The 22,500-nt window shown below is 37.8% G+C and overlaps 1 pseudogene; it reads right to left on the reverse strand.

The window, feature by feature from the left end:
• Positions 1-4,187: 4,187 nt before the first annotated feature.
• The window catches only part of LOC109061349, an 18,465-nt pseudogene continuing 152 nt past the window's right edge, over positions 4,188-22,500 (reverse strand).

The raw sequence follows: 22,500 nt of genomic DNA on the forward strand, positions 1-22,500 counted from the left end.
GAAAACAAGACAAAAATACTAAGAAAATATTTTTGGCAGTGTAGCTAGTTTCCACCACTGAATAAAAAAAAAAAAAATGGTAATTGTGACTTTTTATCTCACAATTTGTACTTCTTTTCTCAGAACTGTGAGATATAAACTCAAATTGTAAGAAAATAGTATTTTCCCCCCTCAGAATTGGACTTGGATCAAGATGAAAACAGTTATACCCCTTCTTTGGGACAAATGGTAACATATCCTTCAAATATTACTCATAACCAAACAAATATGGCCACCAGCAGCCAAATCAGACTTCAGCAGCTCATAACATCAAATCTGAATGGCTGAGTGTTATGAAGCATGGCAGACACTTGGAAGGTGTCTCAGTTAAGCTGTATGTTAAATTTAGTAAGAAACAGCCAAAGGGTGGAGCTATATTCACACAGAAGACCCAGAATTCTAACCCTGGTTACCTGTTTGTGTGTTCAGTGATGGATGCTCCTGAGTCTCTTGTTCTCATCAGTTCAGCTTTCCACTGTTCTTCAGTTCCTGCACATACTTTGCTTTTTCCAGCATCTTCTGCACATATGAGTTCTTCCCAGCAGTGACTGTATGATCTCTTAGAATGAAAGCGGAACTAAAGCACAACTATTATAAAGCTGCAAACATTCACTGATGCTCCAGAAGGAAGCACAATGCATTAAGAGCGGGGGGGGTGAAAACTTTTGAACTGCTCGAGACTCACGCACAACTATCACAGAACATGAGCACAGTCACTGATCATCATCGTAACGACACCGTGTTAAGAGTCAAGCATATATAAACTTGCCAACAGGGTCATTTGTGTCAATTCGGTTATTATTTTGTCTCGTCATTTATAAGTCAGCATCTGATTATTGAGGGCAGCACTAAATAAAACATGACGTTTCTCTGATCCCTTTGCTTCAGTACAGGAGGTGTAAACTTATGACCAATATTCATATTCTACCCCACAATCACAAGCAACACAGACATTATGTTTTAAATATTAAATGTGGGCATTGTCCTAAAACACAAATAGTCCAAATTCTCATTACAGTAGCATGACAAAAACAACGATAGATATGCCACAGCAGTATTTTGTATTTTTATTTTTGTAGTATTTATACAGTAGTGTGACTCATTAGAGTTCTAGATGTGTTAAACGTGCATAAATCTGAAAACTGGCTTTCTTTTCTTCATGATCTAAATCTGATTGATTTTTGTCTTTTGATTTTGGGGTGAAAGTCGTTTTCTCTCACACGCTAGCTGTTTAGCAAGGTCAAACCGCAACACAAGATCTTCCATGTGAGAGTCACATGACCTTCAGCAGGACAAGCGCTTTGATGTGGCCCAACTTCCTGTTTCAATAGGAAATACGTCACCACAGGAAAGAATCTGTGGGCAGCTGTTGAAATGAACTGCACTGAATGCTAAAGAGAAACCACACACACGCACACACACTCTCACACACACACACACACTGTCCGATACTGTGACAAATCGCTGAGACGCTTTAAAAAGCAACAGGAAGTTCCCAGAACAGTACAGATTTCCTCAGAAACTATCTGACACCGCAAAGGCTCATGGGAAAGCCCTAATCTGAGGCGAGCTGATGATGCTGATGATGATGAAGAGTTTACAGTCCTCCTCAGGGAATCAAGGTCAAAGGTCAAGCTTTGATTGGCACTGCCACCTTTAAACCAAACAGCAGGAGAGGTCATATCAAAGACACTACCCAGAATGCACTGTAGCTGACGGCTCTGTTCCTCCACTAGTCTTCCACACAACTAAGAGCTTGGACAGAACAGTTAGCATGTTCGGAGAAATTCTATTGCAATTCTATTTTCTGTCTCCTTTTGATGTGACACTGTGAGACGCCAATCGAAATCCCCGCGAGTTTACAATCAATCATTCAATCAATCAATCAATCAGAAGCTGTAGAAGCCAGCCCATTCAAATTCTGCGACCTACAATCGACCAATCATTGACGAGTTCATGGGTTTCACTTGCTTGTGTGTTTCGTGACTCCGTTCTCAGATCAGATCTTCAGCTGTCATTTAAAGCGTCTTTCTGTAAGCGCATGAATCTGTTTAGTGTTTGTGAAGGAGCAATAACCCCGATCCGGAGCCGTACTGTAATCATGATGAAGGACCGATCCGGAGTGTCTCTTGGTGATTGTTTAGTGTTTAGTCTTTTAATAAACTTTTTCAAATATTGAGGGTGCTTGCTTATTTCTGTTTAACTCTTGTGCGTCCTTAGGGACATTTTTCTCTTTTATTTAATGAAAACAGCATAGATTTTTCCAAAAATGTGTATTTTTATTGGAATTTTTATATTTGATAGATCTATTTTACATGAGGTAAATACAAAATATACACTCAGGACCACTGAGACACATTAAAAAAGCAATATTTAATAATCCCAGAGCCATTTAACCATCATATCATGCATTCTTTGTTTAAAAAAAATAAATAAATAAAATCAATACATTTTAAATGTTATAATTTTTTTAATAAAAATAATGTTGCTGATCTTTTACAGATTTAAGACTGAAATAATCCTCAGAATGGTGTGATCTAAACTCACAATTGTGAGTTATAAAGTCAGAATTGCGAAATACATACTCGCAAATGCAAGAAAAAAAACTTTATATCTCGCAATTCTGAGAATAAAGTCAGAATTGTGAGATAAAAAGTCGCAGTTACCTTGTTTTATTTTTTATTCAGGTCCGGTGGAAACGGGCTTCCACATAAAGGCCCATTCACACCAGCTATGATAACTCCTGTATACCAGCTTCACACCAGCCATATCAGTCTGTTTTATTCAAAGCACTGCAGTTTTTTGTCGTCTGTTGCTTTAAATTCTGACTGGCTGTCAATGATTTTATCATTCATCATTTACAATATTGTTCCTCTGTGTTGATATCATTATAACTAATTTTTTTTTTCACTTTTTAAAAACTGTGGTGTGGACTTCGTTGTTCTCATAGATTGTTGTGATCATGCTCTCTCTCAACAGTTCACACGCTTAAATACATTTATTTCATACTAAGTATAGTTTAAATCCACTAACATTTACTGACATCGCTCCAGACGTACTGATATAAAAATTATAATTAAAGTTTATTTGGAGTACTACTTGTGCACTGCACATTTCCCAATATTAAGCCTAAAATGTATTAAAATATCACTATTGATGAGGATTGTATGATTTTTGAATAATATTTGTCTTTAAATGCAAGATATTTAAAGTGTACCTGAAGTCTACTTGCAATAGCTCCACTTTAGCACAATCAAATGTACTTCAGTATATCTTTAGTTGGACTTCTACACAATTAAAGTGCATTAAGCACAGAATTAGTTCGAGTTTAGCAGACAGTTTACCGGTTTAAGTACAAATGCAGGGCATTTTTTAAGTACATAAATATGTATATGTATTTGTATTATACTTAGCATGAATTAGATGTATTTCAAATATATTTTAGTATATTTATTTTTAACTAGGGCAGTCACAGTGTGATGGACCCTTTCCGCAAGCCTTGTAAATCCTCAAAAGTTTTTTTATATTTTTGATATTTTGATGAACACTATACTTTGTATTACATCAACTTTGGAGCAATTTTTAAAAAAAAAACCAATGAAGGTTTGTGTCATAAAGAACATCAGTTCTGATCAAACACTTGCATTTTGCGAGATTACAGGCTGATTTAATCCCCACCGGCCACAATAGTGACCATAAAACAGCTTTTCATTTATAAAGCTCTAAAAACCTTACTAATGTTTTAGTGCACTTATAGAGGAAGAGCTTTAATTTGCTTCTCAAACAGCGTAAAGCTTCCATCGAAGCCAATAAAACGCTCCGCTCACAGTAAGGTCACAACACCGAGTGTCACGTGCAGATCAGAGGCGCTCTCAAAAGAACTGCTGTTTCTACACAAGCCACATCCTTCCGGTCAGCTTCCTTCTCCTTTCTGAGTGTGTTTGTGTGAGTTTGTCTTACCTTCAGTCATGAGGATCCCGACCTACACCTGCAGCAACAGGAGTGTGTGTGTGTGTGTGTGTGTGTGTGTGTTTGTGTGTGTTTGCTCAGGTATTAGGAGGCACATCTGATTAGCTTCAGTGTTCATGAATTGATGATTGAAATGAATGAAGAAAACAGTGTGTGAGTTCAGTGACACAGACTCCATCAACACTCGTCTGAGGTTTATTTGACGCTTTACAACAGATCAACACACATTCAGACTGACTCAGTCACTGCAGGGAACACAGTCATAAATACAGGCTCTTATGAGGAGGAATCAAGTGTCTCGTTCAGGTGTCGTGAGCTCATCACTGGATTGGAGCATCAGACCGTCCAATCAGAGCTCAGGATGCGGGTCCGTCGGCTTCCTCCAGCTCATCCATGATCATCAGCGAGAGCTCAGTGAAGCTCGGCCGCTCATCTGCTTTCTGACACACACACACACACACACACATTCAGCAAAACAACAACCTCGTTTTCGTGAGATGAGAGGGAAAACATTGTACGCACACAGGATACAAAGTTACACTTTTGGTTAAATTTCATTCATAAGCGAATGCGAATTTCGCTGCATTCCGAAGTTCACGTTTAGTGAACTTTGACCAGTAAATTCACATCACGTGAGGATGTTGCTAACAGCAGATGGATACGTCATGGCATGAGGTCGATTTCAGAGAGGCTAGTAATAGCAAGTAGGGATGCACTGAGCTGTCCATTTGCATAACTATTAATGATTGCATGAAAGAGTCAAGCTTTCAAACGAAATGTTACTGGTGTTCAGAATAACCTGTTTATCTGTTTTTAAGAAATTAAAAGCATAATTAAGCATTATAATGGTGAAGCATGTTATCAAATGCAGTGTTGTCAGTTTATCTAAAAGAAGACGAAACTCTTAAGCGCCACTTGAGTGTGATTTGGAGCAAGTGTACGTTTTGAAAATAGAAACACTTTCATGAATAATTTACATCAGAACAAATTAACAAACGCTCCACAATGCATCCTGCTAGTGTTTCATGAGTGTAAATAAATCCTGAACACACACTGAGGTTGTGAAGGACTCAGTTTTTACCTCCATCCAGCACATCTTCATGATGCTGTAGATGTGTGGAGCCGCTTTCTGGGGCCGATAGAGCCGGTGTCCCTGAGTGACCATCATCACCACCTCGTGGTTCTGATTGTGTTCAAACGGCATCTTCCCCTCCGTGAACACCTCCCACATCAGCACACCTGAGGAGCACACCATTATCATCATCATCATCACCATCGTCATACTTACCATATTACCATCATCATCATCACTATCATCACCTTCATCATCATCATCATCACTATCATCATCTTCACCATCATCATCCTTACCATATTACCATCATCATCACTATCATCACCCTCATCATCATCATCATCATCACCAACCTTACCATTATCATTATTACCATCACCATCACCACCATCATCACTATCATCATCACCATTACCATCATCATCATTACCATCACCCTCATCATCATCATCATCATCATCATCACCATCATCATCCTTACCATTATCATTATTACCATCACCATCATCATCACCATTATCATCATCATCATCATCATCACCATTTTTCTTTCATTACCATCACCACCATCACCATCATTATCTTCATTTACCATCACCCATCATCATCATCACCATGATCATCAGTACAATCACCATCATCACCATTATCATCATCATCACCATTACATCAACATTATCACCAACACCATCACCATCACCACCATCATCACTATCATCATCACCATTACCATCATCATCATTACCATCACCATCATCATCATCATCATCATCACCATCATCATCCTTACCATTATCATTATTACCATCACCATCATCATCACCATTTTCTTCATTACCATCACCACCACCATCACCATCATTATCTTCATTACCATCACCATCATCATCATCACCATGATCATCATTACATCACCATCATCACCATTACATCACCATTATCACCAACACCATCACCACCATCATCATCATCACCACCACCACCATCATCACTATCATCATCATTACATCACCATCATCACCATTATCATCACCATCATCACTATTATCATCATTACATCACCATCATCACCATCATCACCATTATCATCACCATCATCACTATTATCATCATCACCATCACATCATCATCATCACAAGCAGATTTACAGATGCTACTGACCGAACGACCAGACGTCAGATTTGCTGCTGTATTTGCAGAAGTTGAAGACTTCGGGTGCAGACCACTTGACGGGGAACTTGGCTCCGGAGGAACTCCAGTACTGATCATCCAGAACGTACCTGCAGGAGAACACAGACGTGATGAAGTCCTAGCAGCGCTAGTGTTTCTTTAGCTACAGTCAAAGCACTGTACTGTCAATTTGCCTTAGACTAGAATACTCTATTATAATTCAATAATATTTATTCTTTTGTATTTTGTATTTTGAGGGGATTTGAATGGCCCTGTTATGCTGATGAGATCAAGGCTCCACCTCTATGTATCCCTCCCCCTTGAAATGTATATAAACTCCAAAGTATCATTGCTTTGGTTAGACTTGGATGACTGCAGCGACACACAGCGGATTCTCAATAAAGAGTAACTTCTGTATGAAAGATATCCCAACGTCTCCTGGTCTTCGCTTCTGAGTTTCCAACAACATATAGCAAAGGTATTTAAAATGCAGGTTTAGCATTTTGATATATATTCATTGTGGCTGATTTGTATATTGCACACTTAAAAAAAAAACAAAAAAACCTGCTCTGTATTTTCATACTTTCCCACTGATTTCCCATGGTGTTAGGGTTAGCTAAATGTTTTTTTTAAACCCATTTAGTCTTTTCTAATCATGTCCGTGATCAGTTCTGTGATCGTGAGAGGGCCATATTTTATGATCGTTTAACTTGTGATGCTCAGTGGAGACCGACAGCATGACACACTGATAAACATGAATTATAAAATTGACGTCTAGATACCTGGTCATGCCGAAGTCGGAGACCTTCACCACCAGCGAACTGTTGACCAGGCAGTTTCTGGCCGCCTGAAAAACCCCAGAGAAGTGGAAATAATCGAAGAGGGTTACAGTCCAGACACAATAACACATTGACTCAAGAAGACATTCACTGCATATTGTGTTGTTTAACAAGCATCTAACAGTTTGGAGAGCCTCAGGATCCATCCAATCAAACCCTGAGCTTAAACAAGACTTTAAAACCCTCTGAAGAAATCATGTCTTCTTCTGCAGCGAGTGAAACTGGTATCTCTTGATTGTTCAACACTTAAAAATTTGCTTAATGTCAAATACAAACACGACCTATTCAAATATTTGGGGTCAGTAAGAAATGAATACTTGTATCCATCAAGGATGCATTAAACTGATCAAAAGTGACAGTTATAAAAGATTTCTGTTTCAAATAAATACTGTTCTAGTAACTTTCTATTCATCTGTGAATCCTGAATAAAAAAAATGTATCACAGTTTTCACAAAAATATTGTGCAGCACAACTGTGTTCAACATTGATAATAATCAGAAATGTTTCTTGAGCAGCAAATCATCATATTAGAATGATTTCTGAAGATCATGTGACACTGAAGACTGGAGTTTTACATTCTAATAGTATTTCACTGTTTTTTGGGTTGGGAATCGAAAATCAATTCTATTTCCAGAATCAGATACTGAAGGTCAGGAATTGAATGCTTGTTGTAAAATTAAAATTTCCATTCCACCTATCAATTTCTGTGTGCACATCTTTTATTTTTTTTAGGTGGCGAAAGTGGCTGTTAAAAATGTATTTGTCCTTGAATCATTCATTCAAGAGATTCATTCAATTTTATTTTTTTTTGGTGAAACAAATAAATATTGAGTGAGTCATTAAATCATTCATAAATTCCACGAGATTTTGTTTAGTTGTCTAATATTTTTCTCCAGAATTGTCAGAGAACTACAACCTCCTTTAAAAAAGTCTCAATATATCCAGAAGCGTGCCGCTTCCACACAAACAGCTCTTAATCGAGTCCAGTTTTTATGCAGCCGGCTGATTTTTGTTCATGGGCTTCAGCAGCAATTAAAAGTTTTTCAGAAAGAGACACAGCACAAATATGTCTGATATCTAAATGCTGACTTCATTTTTTAACCACACTGGAATCGAAATTGGGAATTGATCAAATTCAAACGATACCCAACCCTCCTGTGTGTTTTTGGTCAAACGTGTGTGTGTTTTCTGACCAGGTCTCTGTGGATGAAGCCGTTCTGCTCCAGATGCTGCATGCCCTGGCTGACGTCGTGGCAGATTCCCAGCAGGTCCTGTGATCCCAGCGTTCCTCGGCGCTGACGCAGGTAGTTGAGCAGGCAGCCCAGCTCCATGAACTCCGTCACCAGGTAAATGGGCTTCTGCTGCGTGCAAACGCCGTACAGCTGCACCAGGTTCAGGTGAGACAGGTTCCTGAGAGCACGGGACAGTTAGGAACATCTGCTGACCTCTGACCTACATGTGTGTGTGTGTGTGTGTGTGTGTGTGTGTGAGAGAGAGAGACGCCTACATCATGATCTTGGCTTCCTCTATGAAGTCATCTTCACTCATGGCTCCTTCCCTGATGGTTTTAATGGCCACTTTATGCTGCGCCCTCCATTTGCCCAGCCGCACCACTCCAAACTGACCGCTGCCCAGCTCCTTCATGAAGGTCAGCTCCGACGGGTTGATCTCCCATTTATCTGCACACACACATCATGTGTTTCCTCACACGTCACACCATCATCATGCTCCCAAACGACAGTCAAACCCCTTTCCCCGAAACTTCAAGCTTCAATATTTTTGCAACACATTAACAAGTTCGCAGTCGTCCGATGTCGGTTAACAATCACAGGACATGAAGGTTAATAAATATATTATTTCATCTTTTAAGTAAGTGTTTATAGCATATTTCATTTCCTGAAAGCAACATGGTAACAGCATTTAAACAATAAACACAATACAAAAACACCTACAACATTTTAACCCTCCGGTGCTCTGTGGCAATGTTTGACTGATCAGAACGGTTGGAAATTCGTTTTGGGCACTTGCTATCAACACAAAAAGTCATGGACAAGATTCAAAAAGATTGAACGGTCTTGAAAAAGATAGTCACGCTTGTACGGTTCATAGTCAGAAACCATGGCATTAGAAACGAATGGGAAACAAATATCACCTAGTGCATATAAAATCATGTTTTGTGATATCAACCTCAAATTCGAAACACAACTTCTTTAGATGTATGGCTTTAATTTACTCACAGTTCTAAAGTAAAACTTGTTTTGTTTTTATATATATTATATATATATATATATATATATATATATATATGTATATATATATATATATATATAAAATAAAAATAAAATATATGTATATATATATATATATATATAAAATAAAAATAAAACGTAACAAAGGTCACATTCAAAAAGCTAATTTCTTACACTGACCATGTTAACTCAATAAAATGTAAACTCCTGGAAATTTCTCAGAATTTTAAAATTCAGGTGATAAAAGATTTTAAACTGTAATTTTAAAATGATGTATTTACATTAATTTGACATTTTAATGATCTAAATAATGTTACGCTTTCCATAAACTCACAGCAGATCAAGCATGTTTGATGTTTGGAGCTGTTTTTAGATGTTGGTTTCATTTCATCATGAACAAATGCAACAATGTTTTTATTTTCAGTCATTTAGTGTGTGATGTTGAGTTTCTCTGAGTAACCAGTGTCAGACTCAGTAAGAGTGTGTTGAGGATGTGTTTTCCAGCCGTTAGTGTGTGACTGTGTTACCGTAGCTGAATCCTGCTGTTTTAGGAGCTTCTCCTCTCGTCTGATCGCCGACTGGATGACGGGGAGCCTGGAAACAAGACCTACACACACACACACACCACACACACACATTTTACAAAAAAATATCTTACTGCAGAGAAAAATAGGAATGTAATAATAAATAATCCTGTGTGTGTGTGTGTGTGTGTGTGTGTGGTACCTGCGGCGTTGTGTTTGTGGTACTCTATGAGTTCAGGAATGCTGTTGAAGATGTATTTCTCTGCCAGGTAAAACTGTTTCGGTGAGCTGTTTGTTTCTTTAATCTGGTAATGTCTGACTGTAGCTGCTCCGTCCCTGAGCAAAGACCATCACAAACAACACACACCATCAGAACCACATCATGCGTGTGTGTGTGTGTGTGAGAGAGAGAGAGAGAGTGTGTGTGTGTGTGAGAGAGAGAGAGAGAGAGAGAGAGTGAGAGAGAGAGTGCGTGTGTGTGTGTGAGAGTGAGTGAGAGACTGTAAGTGTGTGTGTGTGTGTGTGGGAGAGATAGTGTGTGTGTGTGTGTGGGAGAGAGAGAGACTGTAAGTGTGTGTGTGTGTGTGTGTGTGTGTGTGTGTGTGTGTCTCACCCTGTGTTCCTGGTGTATAGTGACACAGTGTACGTTCCTGTATTGCTGGACACTCGAACCATAAAACCACCGTCTTTAGCCTAAACACACACATATTAATAAAGAGTGTTTAACACCCATATAGTTTTTGAACAGTCACACTAATACACACACACCACCTCTTTCCTGAGCTGCTCTTCAGCTTTGTTGCGATTCACATTTTTTACAAAACCATCTAAAACACAAAACACACAAAATAAACAAGTTAAGATTAAAAAACTGACCATAAAGTACAACCCTAACAAAACATACAGCAACATATGAGAACAAACATTGGCAACACTTCATTTAAGGGTTTGTTACACGTTACATGTGCTTACTATTATAATAACAATAAATTATGCACTTTTTCAAGCAAGTAACCCTAAACCAAACCATATTCCTAACCGTACAGTAAGTACATGTAGTAAATTAATATTACTCAGTACTTGAATACTTATAATTACACTGTAACAAGGACACCTTAAAATAAAGTGTAACTCAAACATTGAGCCGATCATACGTTTGGACACACGTGAATGTGTCAACATCATCTGAAGCTGATGAATGTCTAAAGTGAGCAGAGCCGGAATCTACACTGAAGAAATCTGGATTCCCACTGAAACCCACCTTTCACTCAGAAATTACTAGTCAAGTTAAAGGAGAACGCCACTGTTTTTCCATATTCCACTGTTCTTCCCTCAGTTCCTCTCCCGTCTCAGTGCGTGCACTCAATCACTGTATCACGCGGTGCCACCATGCTAGCGTTTAGCTTAGCACCATTCATTCCTTAGGATCCAAACAGGGATGAATTTAGCAGCACTTGGACCTCGGCGCAGTAATATCGTCACTCCAGAGAGTGTGAGTTTTTCAGGAGTGATGATATTACTGTGCCGAGGTCCCAAGTGCTATGAAGTGCTCTTCCGCCATACATTACAGTTATAACTTTTATCTGCTTAGAAAATTGCCACGTTTTATTTTTTGCCACCATACTTACTTGTGTAACTACTCATGTAACCATCTTTAAACAGGGAAAACATGGAAGTGTTTGGTGGCTTCTAAATTCATCCCTGTGTGGATCCTAAGGAATGAATGGTGCTAAGCTAAACGCTAGCATAGCATTTTATATTCCAAACTCTGGAATAGCCTTCCTGATAATGTTCGGGGTTCAGACACACTCTCTCTGTTTAAATCTAGATTAAAAAACACACCTCTTTGGGCCAAGCATTCAAATAATGCATCTCATAATTTTGGACTGCAGTTATATCTGATCAAATGCACATTATTATTCTTTAGCTTGGGTTAAAACGAATTAATTTTACTTGGCTGGAAACAGCAGCTACGCTAATTATGTCTCTATTTGTTTCTCTGTTTCTGCTGGATTTACATCCTGTGGTAACTAGGATTTACACAAGTTTCTGTCTGGATCCAGAACACCTGAGAAGAGATGATGCCAGCCCCTCAGAGGACCTCAGATGATGCCAACCCAGAAGACAACATACAGAACTACCACATTCTGCTATAAGTTTGATTGCATAATTGCGCTATACAAATAAACTTGAAATGAATTGAATTGAATAGCATAGTGGCGCCGCATGCTACAGCGATTGAGTGCACGCACTGAGACGGAAGAGGTGCGTATCAACTCGTCTAAGCTGAGGGAAGAACAGTGGATTATGGAAAAACGGTGGCATTTTCCTTTAACCAATAATTGCAAAAAAAATCAGCAAGTAACACAATGAATTAAACCTGAGAGCTGTAGATAGAAAAACTGAAACAGTATTTTCTTGTAAAACATAACACAATAATATTTATTTCCAATTTTGAAAAATCTTTTTCTTACAGTGTGGATGAAGCAGCAGCTCAAATATAACGGTCATTCCATGTCAAATCTACCAAATTTTTGATTTTGCTAATATTATTTTCTGTAGAAAGATGAACATGTATTTTGACAAAAGCCAAAATATTAAATGTCATGGAGGAATATTTACGGAGTAATCCATTATTTTGTAGAGGGGGGTCCAAATGGCAGTTTACACATGAGATTCAAATTAAAGGTTAAAAATGGCTTCAGAAAGATGGCAGCATCATAATATTATTTTTACACAGAGATTTGTTGGTCTGTTAGTAAAATCTGTTGACTTCAGCAATCTTTGTGTCATTGTGTGCCCATGGTGATTGTTCAAAAATGGGGAAACAGTATTTTTCCATTTTTTTTCTTCAAAGTTTGCATGCCTGTAACTCAAGAAGTATTAAAGATATCTTAATGTCCTTTTAGATATTGGGTCTTAACAAACTTTTCTTCTGGCATCTTCATTTTTAAGGCCCTATATGGTTCGGTTCCAGAGATATTGGAATTTTGATATGGCTCCATGAGTAAATTGTTAAAATGTACACATTTTCAGTGGTCAAAAACCAAATGTGGGTATGTTTACAAAAATATGATACTTCTCTTCTTTTAAAGAGGAATGTCTGAAGAACATATAATGTTGAAACTAGAGATGTATCTTGTTTCCTTCTGTCAAAAAAAAATGCATTGAACATACCTGCCTGAGTGCCATAAATATTATTTTTTCCAAAGTTTGCATGCCTACAACTCAAGAAGTATTGAAGATATGGCAATATAATTTTAGATTCTAGTTGTTAAATAAATTTTTATTTTGGAATCTTAATTTTCAAGGCCAAATGTTGTTAATAATAGGTATGAAGACCTCAATGAGGCTCCGTGTCCAGATTGTTGAATATCACCCATTTTCAGAGGTCAGAAACCAAATGTGGTTTTGTGTTTATCTAGTCATCACTGCTGACAATGCAAATAATAACAGTAACCCGGGGGTTTAGGAACGTAGAGTGTGACAGGTCAGATTATGAATGACCAGGATTAATTGTTAACTCTAAGTAAAGTATGAACAGTATGAAATGTAAAATAAGTTTACCCAGGATCCCATTTACCCCGGGTTTAGAATTATCCAGTGTTAATTATTTCAAGTGTGAGAGACCTTAAATGTTTGAGGTACTATCAGTTATTCTGGCAAATATGCTCTTTAGCAGGAAATACTACTTGATCTATGACTATGCTTCATATTTTGTAACAATAAAAAAAGAAAAAGTAATTCTAGAAAAGAAATTCTAAATATTGGTTTATTGATGTGAATGCAATGTGTGGTGAAATCAACCGCACTTCCCTATTAGATGTGGGATTTGACTCAAACATGTTACAATACTGCATATCCGAACTTTGGTAGCTGCAGAAGCTGTTAAAATGAACAAAATCCCTTCTTCCAAATATCCCTGAAACTGATCAAATATAGAATCTTATAAATTTATAAAGACTACTGAGAGAAAGGTAATGTGCCTCAACTTGACCATTTCAGTGCATATTTAGCACTCTGACAGGTATGATCTCTGCATTTTGTTCTTTAAATAAAATAAGAATCAGCTGAATACAAAGTGACCAACAATTGGGTAATATTCAACAAACTGGACATATCTCTGAGTCTGAACGTTGTATGGCCTTGAAAATTAAGATTCCAAAAAGAAAAGTTTATTAACAACTAGAATCTAAAATCACATTGTGATATCTTCAATACTTCTTGAGTTATAGGCATGCAAACTTTTGGAAAAAGAATATTTATGGCACTCAGGCAGGTATGTTCAATGCATTTTTTTTTGACAGAAGGAAACAAGATACATCTCTAGTTTCAACATTATATGTTCTTCAGACATTCCTCTTTAAAAGAAGAGAAGTATCATATTTTTGTAAACTTACCCACATTTGGTTTTGATCACTGAGAATGTGTACATTTTAACGATTTACTCCTGGAGCCATATTTAAATTCCATTATCTCTGGAGCTGCACCATATAGGGCCTTAAAAATGAAGATGCCAAAAGGAAAGTTTGTTAAGACCCAATATCTAAAAGGGCATTAAGATATCTTTAATGGTTCTTGAGTTACAGGCTTGCAAACTTTGGAGAAAAAAATGGAAAAATACTGTTTCCCCATTTTTGAACAATCACCATGGGCACACAATGACACAAAGATTGCTGAAGTCAACAGATTTTACTTACAGACCAACCAATCTCTGTGTAAAAATAATATTATGATGCTGCCATCTTTCAGAAGCCATTTTTAGCCCCCTGTAATTTGACTGAATCTCAGGTGAACAATAGTGAATAACTCAGTCAATATTCCTCCATGACATTTAATATTTTGGCTTCCATCACTATACATGTTCATCATTCTTAAGAATAAATGTTAGCAAAATAAAAAATTTGAGCCGGGGACCCTAATATGATTTGACACGGAATGACCCTAATATGATTCCATATGGGTTTCGTCACTGCGCTCTTACTGTAATGAAGAATGAGCTCTGAGATTCGTGTCTGATTTCACTCACATGAACTGCTCCAGCGTGTCTGATTCCTTCTCTGTCACGTAGTTGCTCGGGATGTAGCCCTCATCTCTACAACACACACACACACACAACAATCACACGAGTTTAACTGACATACACAAACATCCAACTATTTAGAGAAGATCAGATGAAAGTCAACAATCACACGAGTTTAACTGTTTCACTGAAAATCATCGGCCGACTGACGGTGAGCATCACTGGACTTTAGGACAAATTATGGGAAGATTATAACCATTATTATCATCATTAAATTAGGTAAAACTTGTCAGGTCCTGTATGGCCAACCTTTAATAATATCATTAAGTCCAAACAGCTGATAAAAACATAACAAAAATCCACAGCACTCCAGTCCATCAGTTAACATCTGGAGAAGACAAAAGATGAAACACATCCAGCATTAAGATGTTTTTAACTCAAATACATAGAGTCTTTAATCCATAATAACACTTCCTGCAGTGAAAAAGTGCATCTGCTGTTGTCTCTCACATCAAAATCCAGACACATATTTGTTTAGAGCTGTTTAAACGCTGCTTGATCTGTGCAGATTTCTCTCCTGATTCACACCAGAACACTTTTTAACTGGAGGAAGTGTTATTATGGATTATAGACTATGTATTTGAGTTTAAAAGCATCTTAATGCTGGATGTGTTTCATCTTTTGTCTTCTCCAGATGTTCACTGATGGACTGGAGTGCTGTGGATTACTTGTGGATTATTGTGATGTTTTTATCAGCTGTTTGGACTTTCATTCAGACGGCACCCATTCACTGCAGAGCATCCATTGCTGAGACACTGATGCAGTGCTGCATTTCTACAAACCTGATGGAGGAAACAAACTCATCCTGATCTCAGATGATCAAACTCAATTTTCAGTTTCGGCTGGAACTATTCTTGCAAAAAACCCACTGCTAACTGATTCCAGACACAGAAAGCTCAAAGAAACCACTGGGAGGGTTCAGGCCTGTGGTTCAGCAGTAATATCTAGTGGTAAGCACTTAAGCTTCGAAACCTTTGTGAATCAGTTGTTTCGAAACAGTGGTTCAGAGCGCGTATCAAAATACAAAAGTCACATGATTTTAGTAAATGAAGCTTCGTTACATCATAACTGTTTCAAAACGTTTCAAAATTTCAATGGTTTGCCGTTGGGGCAACCTCTATAAACCTGTGAAATCATGTGAGCTCACTGAGACTGCCCCCAGCAACGAATCATTGAAAACCTGTGACTGGGTTTTACCTTATCTCCCATCACAATCATCAATTTGTAGACATTTTTAACAAGACATTTGTGTAATCAAAAGGATGAGTAGTAGTTAATAGTCTCTTACTGGCCTCTATATACAGCTGAGGTCAAAAGTTTACACCCCCCTTTCAGAATCTGCAAAATGTTAATTATTTTACCAAAATAAGAGGGATCATACAAAATGCATGTTATTGTTTATTTAGTACTGACCTGAATAAGATAGTCCACAAGAGAAAATAATAGTTGAATTTATTAAAATGACCCCGTTCAAAAGTTTTCATCCCCTTGACTCTTAACACTGTGTTGTTATCTGAATGATGCACAGCTGTGTGTGTTTAGTGATAGTTGTTCATGAGTCTCTTGTTTGTTCTGAACAGTTAAACTGTCTGCCGTTCTTCAGAAAAATCCTTCAGCTCACACTAATTCTTTGGTTTTCCAGCATTTTTGTGTATTTGAACCCTTTCCAACAATGACTGTATGATTCTGAGATCCATCTTTTCACACTGAGCACAACTGAGGGACTCAAACACAACTATTACAGAAGGTTCAGACGCTCACTGATGCTCCAGAAGATAAAACCATGCATAAAGAGCCGGGGGGTGAAAACTTTTGAACAGAATTTTACCTAAATATCATAGTGTTTCCTTTTAGTGCTGTCCCTCAGAGGCTACAGAAGATGTTTCCCAGAAGACAAAATTTGTTAAATTTACCCTGATCTTGAAAGTTTTCACTAGCGTGTTGGTGTTTGAGTGCTTCAGTTGATTTGAAGCTTTGAAAAGGTTTGTTTCTCTGCATTCATTCAGAGCGTCAGACGCACCCGTGTTTGTCCCGTGCTTTGTACCAGTTCACGTCACACTTCTCCAGGATCACATACTCCTCGCCCTTCCTCAGTGTCAAATCATGAGGCTCCAGCCCCTCAAAGTCATAGAGCGCGATGACCACTTCCTCTCCAGGGCCCGCCTCTTCCTGTGCAGCCTCGCCTGCGGGTGGGGGGGGCGGCGGGGGGCCGTCTCGTCTGGGGGTAGAAAGACTAATTGGTCACACTTTATTCTGATAGTCCACTTCAGACGTTCTACTAACTATAAGTAACTTCACAACTACATGTCTGCTAACTCTCAGAGTAGACCGTTAGGTTTAGGGTTAGTAGAATAAGTTGACATGTACTTGCAAAGATTCTCACAGTCAGTATGTTGTGGACCCATCAAAATAAAGACATTAAGCAGACAGTCTACTAATACTCTAATGACTGCTAGCTGACATGCATTTGCAAAGTTACTTACTGTTAGTAGAATGTCTAAAGTGGACCATCAAATTATTAAGTTTATAGAATGTTACCAACTAATTAATGGTGTTCAGATGGTTTTTTGATGAAGGTATGAAGTAAATGTGTTAGTCTGAGCTCACCGTGCTGCTCTCTCGTCTCCGGGAACAGGAGGAAGAGGTTTGCGCGAAACTGTGAGATGAGAGAAATAAACATTTCTGTGATTGACTGAGAGCGGTTTTTTTAGCCACTTCCTGTGGGTAACTTAGACAAAATTATATTTTGTTTAAATGTTTTTCATTTTATTTCAGTTAATGTTTATATTATAACAACAATAGTTAACTGTAACAGCCTGATGTGGGCGTGGCTCTCAGAAATAGAGGCGGATCTAAATGTGAGCTTGCAGTAGATTTTGATAAAGGGGCGGAGTTAAAGAGCACTAAATGATTGGAGAAACTCTCCATAAGACACCAGAGAGACAAAGATCCAGTTATGACGTTCTGATTAAACATTGAAAAAAAGTAAAAATATATGGATGATTCATTCACAATAAGATCATTTTACATGCAACATGCATTTAGAAAATGAATAAACATATTTTAAATAGTGCTGTCAAACAATTAATCATGGTTAATTCCACACAAAATAAAAGTTTGCATTTATATATGTGTGTGTGTTATTATGTATATATATATGTATAATGTAGATATAAATGTATTTAATATATATTTTCTAAAATATATACATGCGTGTGTGTATTTATATAAATGTTATAAATATACACAGCAGACATACATATACTATGCAAACATTAATGGTTTGACAGCACTAATTTAAAACATGTTATTACAGTTTCTTCATCTGCTTACACACAGAATATATAGTTTCTGAAAGCTGTCACTCAAACAGCAGAAGCACACACCAAATCTACAAAACCAGACACTAAGTCATCAGCCTTTTGACTCACTTTGAAACACTTTTTTGTGGAAACACAACACACAGTTTCTCTCTGTAACACACACACATCTAACAGGAATTAATATTATGACAAAAGGTGTTTGCAGATGTTTGCTTTTGAGATGTGTTTGTGATATTTTGAATGCAGTGCTTCATTTTGCAAGAGATGAGAGGCATTTTACATTTTGTGTGTGTGTTTGTGATATTTTGAATGCAGTGGGGAAAAAGAGAGGCAAAGTTTTGAAAATGTGTGCAAGCACAGCTGAAAAAACTACAAAATACTTGGTATTTCTGCTGCTTCTGCATTAATTTAGAGCTCCAGTGTGTTGGCCTGTAAGATGGATGTGCTGGGTCTTACTGTCTCCGAACAGGTTGTATCCCTCGCAGCCCGGGGCCAGTTTATCCAGCTGCCCGCAGCACAGCCACTCGCCCTCCTGCCAGAACTGAGGGTGGAACTTCGCTGCGATCTGAACGTTATTCCTGATCTCTGGAGGACAAAACACATGAGAAACACGTCACATCATCACACCATCTACAGCTCGACCCAACACACACACACACACACACACACACTGCAGGAGCGCAGTATTAATGCATGCGTGTCAGTCTCCTCGCTGCTTACAGGAGAGCCACACGACCAGCCTCTGTCATTTAATCATGTCACACTCATCAGCATCACTACATTAACTAATATTAGGCCCCTTTTGCATATTAGTATGTGTGTGTTACACTGGTTGCCAAAATGATCAGAACACTATTATTTTCATCAGCTAAAAATGGTTTTACGTCAGTTATTTCTCTCTTTTGCTGTAGTGTGTCAGATGTTGAGTACACATGTATGTAATGTATGTCATATAGCTCTCACATATACATTTGACAGTTTATACACTCAAAACCACTGAAACTTCTGAAGAAACACTTCCACAGCAAACCACTGACACACTGATGACAGCGAAGAAGCACGTCTGCGTACTCAAATGAGTTCACAAACTTTCCATCACATAGTGTCTTCACAAAATAAGAAGGATTTTTTCAGATACGTATGTATCAGCTTTAATGCGCTTATCAAAATAACAAAAGCAGTCAAATGTCAAAAGTTTCCAGAATGTATAATTTTCTTTTAAACTTACATTATGCAAAAGAGAGAAAAAAGTAGAAATCAGGTTTGAGGCTGAGAACTGAACAAATGGTTGTGATGTGGCTCAGATTCAGACAGGAATCACGTGTTTGAGTGTTTTTCTGCTGATCAAGGGAAACTGCAAGACTTCTTCACCACAGAAATGCTTGTTGTAAAATGCATCTTATTCAGTGACATAAAAGAGCAAAACATGCGGTTTATTTATTTATTTGAATCAGCACTCCAAAATTAGTAAGAAACAAGTATTGGATTTCATTCAGCAAATATGAAGCAGGGTCATGTGATCAGCCAGAAAACAGAAATTAAATTAAATATGAATCATGAGAGTCTCACTGACCTTCCTTGAGGTTCTGGACCCAAATACTTCGACCACTCATTACTGGGAGCAAAAATATACAGCGTGATGGCATCATAAACAACCTGCAGATAGAGAGACAACGAGATTGCTTATGTTTTCATACCTCTACACGCTGAAAGCACATACTCACTACAGACACATACTATAAACATGTGACTCTGGAGCACAAAAAACCACTCATAAGGGATTGAGATTGATGTGTGGTTTGTTAGGAGGACAATATTTGTCTGAGATACAACTATTTGAAAATCTGGAATCTGAGGGAGCAAAAAAATCTAAATATTGAGAAAATGATATTCAAAATATTCAAATGAAGTTCTTAGCCATGCATATTACTAATCAAAAATTAAGTTTTGACATACTTACGGTAGGAAATTTACAAAATATCTTCATGGAACATGATCTTTACTTAATATCCTAATGATTTTTGTCATAAAAGAGAAATGTATAATTGTGACCCATACAATGTATTGTTGTCTATTGCTACAAATATACCTGTGCTACTGATGACTGCTTCTGTGCTGCAGGGTCATATATGTACTCATAATGTGCTCATCTGGTGTAGAAACTGCTAATCAATTTCACAAATCATTTATAGTTTTCATTCTGACCTGGAAGGGATATTTGTTCTGGCAGGGGATGATGGTGGTGTTCTTCACGATCTCCACACACCTGATCCGCTGCAGATCCACCGAACCCTTCTTGAACCTCTTCTGTAAAACACGCAGGAACACGTGAAGATGCTGCGGAGCGTGTCGGATGCGTGTTGTCTCGAGCTGCGTTCGCTCACCTCGGCTCGGAGCTCGTAGTACGTCAGCTTGCTCTTGGTCAGCACAAACACTCTCTCCTTATAGTTGAGTGGAGACGTTCGTTTCTTCTGCTGAGAGCGTTTGATCAGCGTTTCCTCGAGAATGGGTGTCAGACTCATCTCTGAATGCCATGGACCTTAGCAAGAGATCTTCTGCTGACGCTGGTCCAGAGGAGCTTTACCTCTGTGCTGGTATTGCAAAACCTCCAGCTGGATTATTTTCATTTAACCACAGTCCATGTGTCAAAATGCACAACAAATGATCTATCTGAGCTGAAGGATTCACATTTTGCAGTAAGTTTATAATGGGAAGGGTTCAGGTCCTAAAAATTTTAGAAGCTTCCCCGGTTCAAATTTTTGATTTAGCTAATATTTTTTTCTAAAGAAGGTTAACCATGTATAGTGATGAAAGCCAAAATATTAAATGTCATGGAGGAATATTTACTGAGTAATGCACTCTTCAGAAGCACCTCAGTGCCAGCTTTGCTGTGTGAATTTGGCATTAGATTAGGAAACAAGCTGGAGCACAGGAGAAATGCAGAAAATAAAAAAGATTTAAAAGGCATAACATACAAAGAGGCGCTTCTTTTGCTTTAAACAAACTGTTCAATGCTGCATTTACAATTACAACTGCATGCTTTGGTATTATGAGCTGAGGTGGGTCACGGCAGGCTAATATAGTCTGGCTTGTTTACTTTACAAGTGCTTTATGCTGGACACTATTTATCCCGAGTTGTTCAAATTGCGGTAATCGAATACGGTTTTAATGAAAATTAAAATATGAAACAGTAATACTAACCATGGGGAATTTTATCATGATTTATCATAAATTGGTCCCTAAGTTATATATATTTAATTAATTTCAGGATGGGTTTCAGACCTATTGTATGTCAGCCACACTGTTCATAAGAAGCTGATGACTTTATGTGTTACGCTTATGTTGCATCTGTTCATTTCTCGAAGCAGACAACTGAAATGGGATTTTCTACTAGTTCTAGCTCTGAAACCAGCGGAACCTCAAACGCAAAATATTACGGCAGAATCTGCATAGAGAACTTAAAATATTAAAAATGTAAGACAAGTCTGTTACATGCACACTTTACTTACATTAGATGTTCCCTAAAAACATGAGTGATCAGGGTCGGCCCAACTCAAAAGGTCCAAAACTTGGACTAAAATTGGTTGTTTGACCATATTAATTGTACAAATTTCCTTTGTGTGATCAACTCTATGCATATTAGTATTGCAAAACTGCCCGGTTTTATTTGTAGTTCTGCTTGGTTCAGCCACAGCGGCCGTCTTTGAGTCACAGTGAACAAATATTGGTTCTACATAAACCTCAATATCTGAGCTCAGGATGGTCCCAAAAAAAAAAAAAATATTCTCCAGTCTAAATCACTTAAACCGTTCACTTTTAGGGTCACAATAGTTCAACTCCTAAATTTAATCTTCAGCACATTGTAAATTTAATGACAATTTCAAAGTGACAATATGTAATGCTTATATTGATTTAAACGGGTTTTATTATGACTTCACTTCAGTATAACACTAAAAATCAGCACTAAATGAATAAATCACACATCGAGGCGATATGATCCCGCTGACAGCAGTTATGACATTCAGATTTAATATGAATAAACATGAATCACGCTTCATTTAGCCTGCTGTTTGTTTGTTTTTGTTTGATTGTTGAACAGAAACTTAAAAATAACTGCAGATAAACACATATTTCACACACATCTGAACTTTCATTTTCACATTCAAACTCCAGCAGAGATAGAGAAATAGATGCGTCGCGCGGCTCGAACTCGGTCCGATTAGCAATAA

The sequence above is a fragment of the Cyprinus carpio genome, chromosome B23, assembly GCF_018340385.1.
Source record: "Cyprinus carpio isolate SPL01 chromosome B23, ASM1834038v1, whole genome shotgun sequence".
NCBI classification, from domain to species: Eukaryota; Metazoa; Chordata; class Actinopteri; order Cypriniformes; family Cyprinidae; genus Cyprinus; species Cyprinus carpio.